The sequence below is a fragment of the Mastomys coucha genome, unplaced genomic scaffold (assembly GCF_008632895.1).
Source record: "Mastomys coucha isolate ucsf_1 unplaced genomic scaffold, UCSF_Mcou_1 pScaffold22, whole genome shotgun sequence".
Classification (NCBI taxonomy): domain Eukaryota; kingdom Metazoa; phylum Chordata; class Mammalia; order Rodentia; family Muridae; genus Mastomys; species Mastomys coucha.
The window spans coordinates 96,857,083-96,867,612 of NW_022196905.1; positions in this window are offsets into that span (position 1 = coordinate 96,857,083).

A 10,530-nucleotide genomic window follows, 5' to 3' on the forward strand; every position below is an offset into this window, starting at 1 on the left:
AGAGTCACGGTGCTGGATCTGGCCAACGCACAGTATCACAGTATCACAGCATCTAAGGGCATTAAAGAAAGGCTTCTCCTTCTTCACAGTTGATGTCAGAAAGCAGTGAGCACTGGGAATGCTAATTCAGAGTTTAACTTTGCTAAAGCTGTCATCCAGGAGAGCCGCAGGAAAGAACATACACAACACTTCACACCTCAGTAGCCCGGGTCACGAGGCAGTCTTGTCCCTTATGGGAATTTGTTCTGTTTGGGGGCCATTCACCCTGCTCTGTGCTTTCACTGTAAAATAGTTCACCTCTACCGCGGTCAAAGAGATCACTGCTCGATGTGATTATTTGTATTTTCAATTACTGACTTCTATATATTTAAAGGCTTATGACTTTATGCAAATCTCTGTAGTTCTGGACTTCAATGTTATGAAGAACATGTCTAAAAGTAATGTTTTTCTGAGGTAAAGTCTCACTCTGGATCTCAAGCTGGCCTGAAACTTACTAAGTAGCCCAAACTGGCTTTGAACTTGCAGAAATCCTCCTGCCTTACTCTTCCAAGTGCTAAGGTGATAAGTATGAATCACTGGAACACCTCAAAGGTTCCAGTGAGGCTGCCCTCTCAAAGAGCATGGTTTATTATTAGTAGTCGTGTAGTTGCTATTATTGTTGTTGTTGCAGTTATTGTTGCTATTATTATCATTATTATTGTTGTTGTTATTATTATTATCATTATTGTTGTTGTTATTATTATCATTGTTATGTTTTTTCCTGTGTTCTTCCCCCATCATTTTAACACCTTTTCCCTGTATCCTTGTGTTTTTCTTTATTTTCTTTTCCATTACACATTGGTATTTTTAAAAAAGTATTGATATAGAAATAATAGCACCTTTCTAACATTAAAAATTGTGCTCACAGAGAGAGACAGAGATGGGGAGAGAGGGAGCCAGGGAGACAGAGAGAGAACCTATGGAGACCAGATCCTGATGTCTGGTGAGTTCTTTATTTTATTTTATTTATTTTATTTTTTTGAGATAGAATCTTTCACTGAACTGAGAAAGGTAGATTTTCACTGATTCAGGTAGATTTTCTGGCAAGAAACTTCTAGACTCTTTGCCTCCATACCTTCTCCCACTCAGCAGCAGAGTTACATATTTATAGTCCTATGTGTGGTATGGACCTGAACTCAGGCCCTCATACTTACAGGGAAAGCTGCCTTATCATGTGCACCATCTCCCCAGCCCCTACCTAGCCCATTTACAGGGGAATCTGAAAGCACTCAGAAGCCAAAGCCCATCCTAACACAGTCACCTCCTAAAAGCCACACTTTGGTTACACTGGAAATTAAGTTCTGACATGAAAATTCATAGGGGGCAAAAGCATTCAAAACATGGAATCTGCAACAGGATTAAATAAAATGATTGCTTGACTGTGACTAAGAATTTGTCTCATGACCAGACATATTTGGAGAGTTGGTTACACAATAAGATGGAATAGAAATTAATCGAGAAACTTATAAACATTCTTGTGTATAATCATTTTAAATGCCTGATAATTTATTGAGTAAAACAATTTAATTTAGAAATACATGAATGATTCAATGAATATATAGTGCAGAAAAGCTTGGATATTGAGGCAATAATATCCAAGTTAATTAATAGTAGTAAGTTAATTCCTACTAAGTAATTTTTCCATTGAAAGATTCTTTATGTTGTATGAGCTTGTAACTGTTTTCTCATGATGCTGAAAGGAAACCCAGTGAGCTGGGAAGCACTTATGTATTTGCTGCTTTCCCACTCTACACGCATGAAACCATCTCCCATCATGTAATGACATGTGTTATTCCCTCATTCTACACATACTTCCTATGTGTACATGCATGCACACACATGTTCCTTTTTATTTATAGATCTTGTATCATATCACTTTTCACAAACGCACTAAGATTTGCAATTTGATGTAGAAGTCTTGATCTCTAAAAGCTCTTTCACTTTAACAAATATGTAGCTTACACTTCATGATGCTCTGCCTCTAGAGCAGCCCTCATGAGTGATGAATCCCATCGCTGAAATTCCCTCCCTTGATTGTTCATCACTCCTCAAAAAATAGCATCATGTGACTGGAAATGACAGGACCAGAACAGGTGGAAAGGATTGGCTCACACTTGACTGGAAGAATCGGTTTGGCTCAATGTGTAAAGGTCTTGCTGTACAAGTATGAGTTCAGAAACCCATAACCCATAAAAGATCAGCTTGGGACACTGGCCAGCTAGCATAGCCATAGGGAAAGACCCTTGCTCTGTAAGCAAAGTGTCGGGTGATGGAGGTAGAGTCCTATCAATGTCTAGCCTGTTGACACAAGCACAAACACACACACGTGTGTCCTTCACACATGTTAACCCACTTCTACACATCCATGCACACAGACACACACACACATGCACAGATGGATATATGAAAGTGTATATTTTACTCAGAGCAAAAAGATGCAATCCTTTTCTGAGAAGGGACAGACACTAAATACTTATCTTATGGCTTTGCAGACCTATTGGAGGTCTTTCATGTTGACTTGGTCCTACTGCTATAACTGATACATAATTGGAAGATGTGGACATTTTCCAGTAAAAGAATGCTTTTAGTTGGCTTGCTTCCCAAGGATGCATGTGTTAGAGTCTTGGTCCCTAATGTGGCAGTTCTGAGATGATAGGCCTATTTAAAGTGAGGTGTCTATAAGTCATTGGGGATGTGACCTTAGAAGGGATTAGGAGACCCCAGTACATCTCTGGCTTCCTGGCTCGTGATATATCTGCTTTCTCTATCACATTGTGACACCATTGATTCATTGTTATCTATTATACTACACTAGGCCACTGCAGAGAGATCTCCTCACCACAGTTATGCTGAAATAGGTGTTATACCCTCCCCCCAAACTATGAATCTAATAAGCTTTTAATCTAAAAGTTGGGCTTATTCAATTATTCTGTCATAGTAACAAAAACAAACAAAACAAACACAAAATACCCTGGGCCAACACAAATTTTATTTACAAAATTATGTTGTAGACTAACCTAGCTCATAGCGACTCAAAAACCCTAGACTATCAAGCAGGGAGCCTGTGTGGGTCTGACCTGGGCCCTCTGTGCATTTGCTAAGGCTGAGAAGCTTGCTGTTCTTGTGAGACTCCAAGCAGCACAGGCAGGGGCTGTCTGATCCTCTTGTCTACTTTTTGGACCCATTTCTTCCTACTGGGTTGCCTTTTCTAGCCTTACTATTAGGGCACAACCTAGTCTTACTGGAGCTTAACATGCCATGTTTGCATGATATTCCTGGGAGGCCAGCTCCATTTTGAAGTGAAATGGAGGAGGAGTTGACTGTGAAGAGAGGGAAGGTGGGGGACAGGACCTGGGAGGAGAAGAGGGAAGGGGAAACTGAGGTTTTCAATATATGAGATAATAAATAAATAATTTCTAAAATGTATGTTGTAGATATATTTTCCCGAGACCTGATTGACTTTGATCACATGACTGAATCGCCATAATTTTGTAAAGATAAAGGGATTATGATGCCGAAGTCTTTTAACCTGGCATCCAGTTAAAAACATGCCCAGGCTAAAATGCATCAGGGACCAAAACGAAACTCATTGGCTTGCGTAGCCTTCCTCAGCTGCCTCCTGAGCTCACTAAGTTGGCCTGCAGAGGACAGTTTTTCTTACTTGAATTATGTTTTTAACCTGTGTCTATATTTATGATTTTTCTATACTTCTGGAACTTGAGTTGTTCTAGAGCTAAAGTAGTAGCCAAGAATCAAACCCTAGATCCTACCTTTCACCACAGCTTCCCAGCTTCGCCAGTCTGTCCTTCCACAGGGAAATTCCAGGGCTAGAATCACAGCCATGAAATATGTAGTGCTATTTTTAATATATTTTTCATTTTTGTGAAGAGTTTCTTTTAAAATATCTAACTAGATATTTAAATGCATATTATAAAAAAAACATAAATTGGTGGTTTTTTAAGCATTTTTTCAAAATTATGGTGATTCGGGGAACTAAAACTAACATATATGAGCCAATATAGCAAACTAGATGTTTTAAATATATTTTTCTGCAATTGATATAAAATGTATTCGTTTTCTTAGCTTTCTTTTTCTAAATTCATACCTATTAATTATATTCCCTTATATTTTATAAACTTTTATTGGAAGTACTTAAGTCATTTGTGTAGAAGATGTGCAACCAGGCAGCCCTTACTCCCTGATTTGTGGAATAAAAGCTTAACCAATGGCATTTGCTAGTCTTGTCTTCTGCCCACAAGTATGACACGCATGATAGACTCCAGGACCACCAGGAACAACAGCTGCCTCAACTCACCAAAGCCCTCTGAAAACAGTGTGTTTCAAGAAAACGAGTGTTGGATGCACAATGCTTTTCATTTATTTACATTCCAGTCAGAAACTATAGACTTTAATGAAAATCTTTACATTTTGCCTTCTGACATAAAACACCAGATTGTTAAAATGAAAAGTTAATTATGAAGTGGCAGAACCTGATGAAAGGAGACACGTTTGAGACCTTCAGAGAGATCAATGCCAGAGTTTGACTTGTGACTGGACCAGTTCCCTGAAAACAAAAATAAAGGCGAAACTCAAGTCTGAGGAGCTTCAGAAATGGCTCAAAGCAGGAAGGGGCGACTTTCTGGCCCTGTCTCCACTTCTTCCATAACCCAGACACGTGGGTGGACCAACCCTGCAGATACTGAGCCACACAGAAGCTCTTCAGCGGCTGCGGCTGCGCAGAGGGTGCTGGCTAACCCCTTGGCCAACTTCTGATATACAGACCAAAAATCTCCTGCAAGGGTCAGAGGATATCGATGAACTACACAGGAAAGGGAAATGGGCTAGCTTCCAACCATAACAGCTTCTGGTCTAGCTTATCGCTTCCTCTAATTATGGTTTTCCACACAGTCGGGTCGGTGACTGCTTTAAAATACTCCACGTTTCCTAGAATTTAGCACCCACACAATATTTGAACTTGTAACCAGATCATAGTTAGCATATCGGTAACATCACATGGATTTTAGAAATCAGAAAGAAAAAAAAAAGTAGGAAATATGTATGATAGTTTGGTGTTGTGACTTAACGTCAGTCCCATGAATCTAGTCACATAGGCTTTGAATTCAGATCTATAGAGGGAGTGATATTACATGCACAGAGTTGCGTTAATTAAGACAGCATCTACCTAATAGATAGCAAATTTTCTAAACAAGTGAAACATATATCTTAGTCATGTGTTACCCAAAACCAAGGTCCACGGTCATAGACAACATATGGTAGGTCCTTCCTGCCACTAAGCTTTCTAAAAATGCTTCCAAATCCTGTCAGTTGGACAAATTGAGGGGCTGGTAAGGAGGAAAACTGGAGGTTCTTCTATCAGGGTGTGAAAACACACCCTGCCTCCATGAACTAACCACATCAAGATGCAAGGAAGGCCGGAAAGCGGCCTGAGCTCCAAGGCCCACTTCCTGGAAGATGGCGCAGCATTGAGGCAGCAGCTGTTCCTAGTACCACTGCCGCATTGGGCAAGGGTTCAGGTGTAACAATACGAGGTAAACTATACAATATGCTGTTCTCTATGGACTCTTAAAATAGAAACGATTCGATTTTGCAAGGTCAAGAAAAGTAGTCAAGGCGATTGCTTTATGAATTCAGCATGAAATTCATATCAGCCCACAGTGTGCAAGAGTATGCTTGGCTCTGGTTCTTCATGGCAGATGGACAGTGACATTCTCTCATGCTCTGTAGCTCTTGACCCTTTCATGTCATTACCCTTCTTTGTGACATGTGGAAAACAAAGCTTTTCATTTGCATTAGATCTGAACTTGTCAGACAGAACTATTCACTCTATGAGATTTCTCTTATTAATACACATATAATGTAGTCTATGCACATGGGATATGCCCACTTGGAATGGTTTGCACATATGTGCTATATACACACATGTATTAGTACACACATATGGGGTAGTATGCCCATGTATATACACATGAGGTAATGTGCACATATGTTAGTATGCGTATGTTAGTGTGGATAGTGTGTACATATGGAGTAATGTGTACACATGGGGTAGTATGCACACATGTGCTATATACACATGCATGTGTGAGTATGCACACGTGGGGTAGTATGCACACATGTTAGTATGTACATAATGGGTAGTGTACATACACAGGATAGTACGCAGATGTGTTAGTATGTACACATATGGAGGCCAGAGGACAAGTTCAGGCTTTATTCCTCTGGTGTGCTCTACATTTTTACACAGGCTTTTGCACTGGCCTGGAACTCACCAAGAGGGCTAAGGCAGCCAGGGAGTCCTGAGAGAGCAACTGCCTGTGCCTCCCTGGCAGAGAGTCCCGAGAGAGCAACTGCCTGTGCCTCCTCGGCAGAGAGTCCTGAGAGAGCAACTGCCTGTGCCTCCTCGGCACTAGAACTACAAACCCCAGCAGCCACAGTTGGATGGATCCTTCGTGTCTTTGTTTCTTTCTCTGTTTATTTTGTCTGTTCTTTCTTTTTCCCCCAGTGAAGGCTCTGTAGACTCATCTCAGATCTTTATGCTGAAAAGGCAAGCGCCACAGTAACTGAGCTATCCCCAACCCGGCCATGCATTTTCAAGAAATGAGCAGACCTCACCAATAGACAGGGCAGAGAGAGTACTTATCTTCTAGTATAAGAATATGAAAAAAAAAACCCTCAAGTTATCATGCAAATTAAGATAGTTTCGAGGAATATTTGATTCAATGCACATTCTAAAAAATTGTCCAATATGTAATCCCTTAAAACATGTAAACTCGTCAGCATGGTAATTATTACTTTGACTATCTCAGTTTTGAACAAGCAGAGGTAGGTTTTCAGTTGTCTTTTCCCACCACAGGAAGAAGTAAGTGCTGAGAGCCTGTGATTGCATGGAGACACTCACCAAGAAACAAGCAGTGTAAATTGCCTTAAGGGTGGCATTGGTGGGGAGCACAGCATGGCCACACATTTCATCCTGTGTGACTCCCCAACAGCTCACTGGATGTAACGTGAAACTAAAGGATCACCTGAACATCATATCCATGGGTGTTTGGAGATGCTGACGAGGGGAGGGAAGAAGGAAGAACTAAAAACAGCTGGGGTATAGGTCAGCGGCAGAGGCCTGATCAGAGGCCTGATCCGATCAGCAGTCAAGCTGCCCCCGAAGCCACAGACTCCCTTTCCAGGAAAGAAACAGGCCTCCTACTCATGAGACAACAGAAGCTGACCCACATTGAGAAATGTCTGTGACAATCTATATTGTGGGAAGTCAGAGCATGGTTTCTAGCACATGGGAGACTGACAGTAAAGTCATTTGTTTGATTTCATGCTTTTAAAAATATGTTTTGGGGGTTTGCAGGATAGCTGAGTAAAGAAATGACAAGCTTAAGGGACAACACCCACATTTGACCTCTGGCCTTCACATGCACAGTACACATGTGCACATGCGTGTGTGTTTGTGCGTGCGTGCATGTGTGTGTGTGCTCACACACGTGTACACGTGTGTCTCTCACATACACAGAGAGAAGTGTTAAATGAAATAAAAACACAGCTTGATTTTTACCAGTATTATAGTGTTCATTTATTTTTATCTCCATTTAAAGTACAAGAAACCACGCATGATATTTTACTACACATAACTGTCCCAGCTTTTCAGCTTCTTGGCCACTACACTTCTACTGTGACTCTCCATGCCAGAACTCACCCTTCAGTGTGAACATCTCTGGATCAAGGTGCACTTTATTCCAGTGACTTCATTGTTCCTCCTGTTGTAAAGTAAGTCAATATTGGATTTTTCAGAAACTTAAAAGAAGCACAAAGTCATAGAAGTTTAGAGATGAAACTGACTTTGAAATAATACAGGTCAATACTGTCAAGGAATGAACCAGTGGAGGAATTTATCAGGATCCTCTAGGAAATGGGAGAAAATGTGAGAGTTATTTTCAGTGGGATTCAGAAAGGATGGTGAAGATGGAGCTTTATGAAAGTGACAGGAAAAGTCTGTCAGGAGTCATTGGTTCTGCATAAAAATAACATTTTATGATACGAGATTAATTCATTCCTCCACTGAATGAATTTTGACATATAAGCTGCAGAAACACACCATAGAACTTATATTTTATTAAAGATTCAAACATTAAAGAAAAAAATCAAACTTGGGTTGCAATTACTTATGTCCTGTATTCGTGTGGGGAGAGGGATAACTAATGTCAGCGTTCCTCAATGGCAAACAAGAAATGCCTCTAAGCAAGCGGAGTTTAAAACTATCCACCCCAGCCTCTTTCCTGGGGTCCAGATTTTGTCTCTTTCTCTCTTGGTTTGTTGTTGTTGTTGTTGTTGCTCTACACTAAAATGATCACATTCTTATATTAACTTAGCATGGGTTATCTACCAAAGATTACTTAAACAATACATTTTAACAAGTATTCTCTTAAATTGATTTCAGAGAATGTTTCTGTCCCTTCATACATTCTACAAAACACCCGCCATTGTTGCTTATTGCTGCAGTTGGATATCTGCACAAATGAGAGCCTGTGGCTGCCAGACGTTTATCTATCTTCTTATCTGAAGCAGAGACCTCTCTCTTCAGATTCGCTGTAATTACCAGTGCCAGCCTCATTGTTGCTATAGGTATGGAGTTCCCTGCTCCTATGATAGATGCTGGATGAGAAGGGGGACTTCCTTTCAAGTCAAATCCCACAATGCTCTTTCAGTGACAGAGTGGACACAAGATGTTGACCATGAGCCTCTCTCTCCACATCCCAGAGTTTCCTTCTCAACCATGCTTCCTTAACCCCAGTGACTGCACTAGTTTCAAATATCATTTCATTTTCATGAGTATCCAGCCCGTCAGGATAGGAATATATCATTTGAGAAAAGAAGTCTACTTTAAGGGCACTTCCACGTGGGGACCATTAAAGTGTCCCCATTGGGAATAATGACAAATAAATAAATAAATAAATAAATAAATAAATAAATATTAGAAAGTGGAACTTATCTCAGTGGTAGAGCATGAGACTGTTTCAGTACAGAACAGGAAGCAAATCAGAAGAGAAGGTTGAATGACTCTAGTTCCTTGGGCTCAGTCCTAAGCACTTAGTAAGAAGGATGTGGGGAAGGAGAGGAAGAGTAAGTGGAGGAGGAGGAAAAGGAGGAGAAGGAGGGGTAGAGAAGAAAGACAGAAGGAGTAAGGGAAAAGAAGAATAGGAGGGAAAGATAAAAAGGAGAATGGAGGAGAAAGAGGAGGAAGGGAATGAGGAAGAAGAGGAAGGGGAAGGAGGGAGTTAGAAGGAGAGAGTGGGGAAGAGAGAGAATGAAATACTAGTGAGGAATAGGGAGGAGGACTCCTTCATACACGGCTGAGGAGTATAAATGAATTTAATCTCTTCACTACAGGAATCAGCAATCAGCATGGGCCTTTATAAAACAAGCAATGTAGGAGGGCAAGGTGGTGCCTTTGCAGTGGCACCACCTTAACTTAGGCAAGGCGGTGGCACTTTAATCCCAGCACTAGGGAGACAGACAGATGTAGGTCTGAGTTTGAGGCCATCCTGCTCGACAAAGCAAGTTCCAGGACAGCCGGGGCTGTCACACAGAGAAACCCTGTCTCAAAAATGAAACTGAACAAAAAAACCTAAAAGTAGAAAGACCATATGACACAAATATACTATGTGCTCAAGTTGACACAACACAGAAGTACCTTCAGCTCATATTTCCTGCAGCACTATTCACAGTATATCAGTGCGTTGTGTGTGTATCTGTGCGTCTATGTGTCTGTTTGTGTATCTGTGTGTGCCTGTGATTGTTTGCATGTGTGTGCCTGTGCATTTATGTGCATATGTGTGCCTGTGCATTTATGTGCATATGTGTATGAATGTGTGTGTCTATGAGTGTATGTGTGTATGTGCATGTGTGTGCACGTGTATGTGCATGTTCATGTGTATGTGTGTATGTCTATGTGTGTGTGCGTGTCTGGGTGTCTATGTGTGGAGTATGTGAAGGTATAAAGGGACCATGAGAGAGGAGGAAGACGTCTAAAGGAAGCAGTAAGATAAGATGGAGTATGATGGAGTTGATGCTATTTATGAAACCAGAAGGGAAGACTGTTTGGGGATGAAAAAAAGGGGGAAAAGGAGAGAGAAGAAAGTCTGGAGAGAAAGAATAATAACAAAGTGTAATGATATATATGCATGAATATCAAAGTGAAACCTTTCTGTGCTCTAAAACGTATAAATTAAAGACATCAATTCAGTGAGGGGTTTTTCCCCCTCTGTAACATTTCTTGGGCTTTAAGGTAAAATTTTTCTCATTTGTTTTAGTTCAAAATAAATGATTAGCCATGTAAGACAACTTTCTATAAGACCACCTTCTACAAGACCACCTTCTATAACACCACCTTCTATAAGATCACCTTCTATAACACCACCTTCTATAAGATCACCTTCTCTATAAGATCACCTTCTACAAGACCACCTT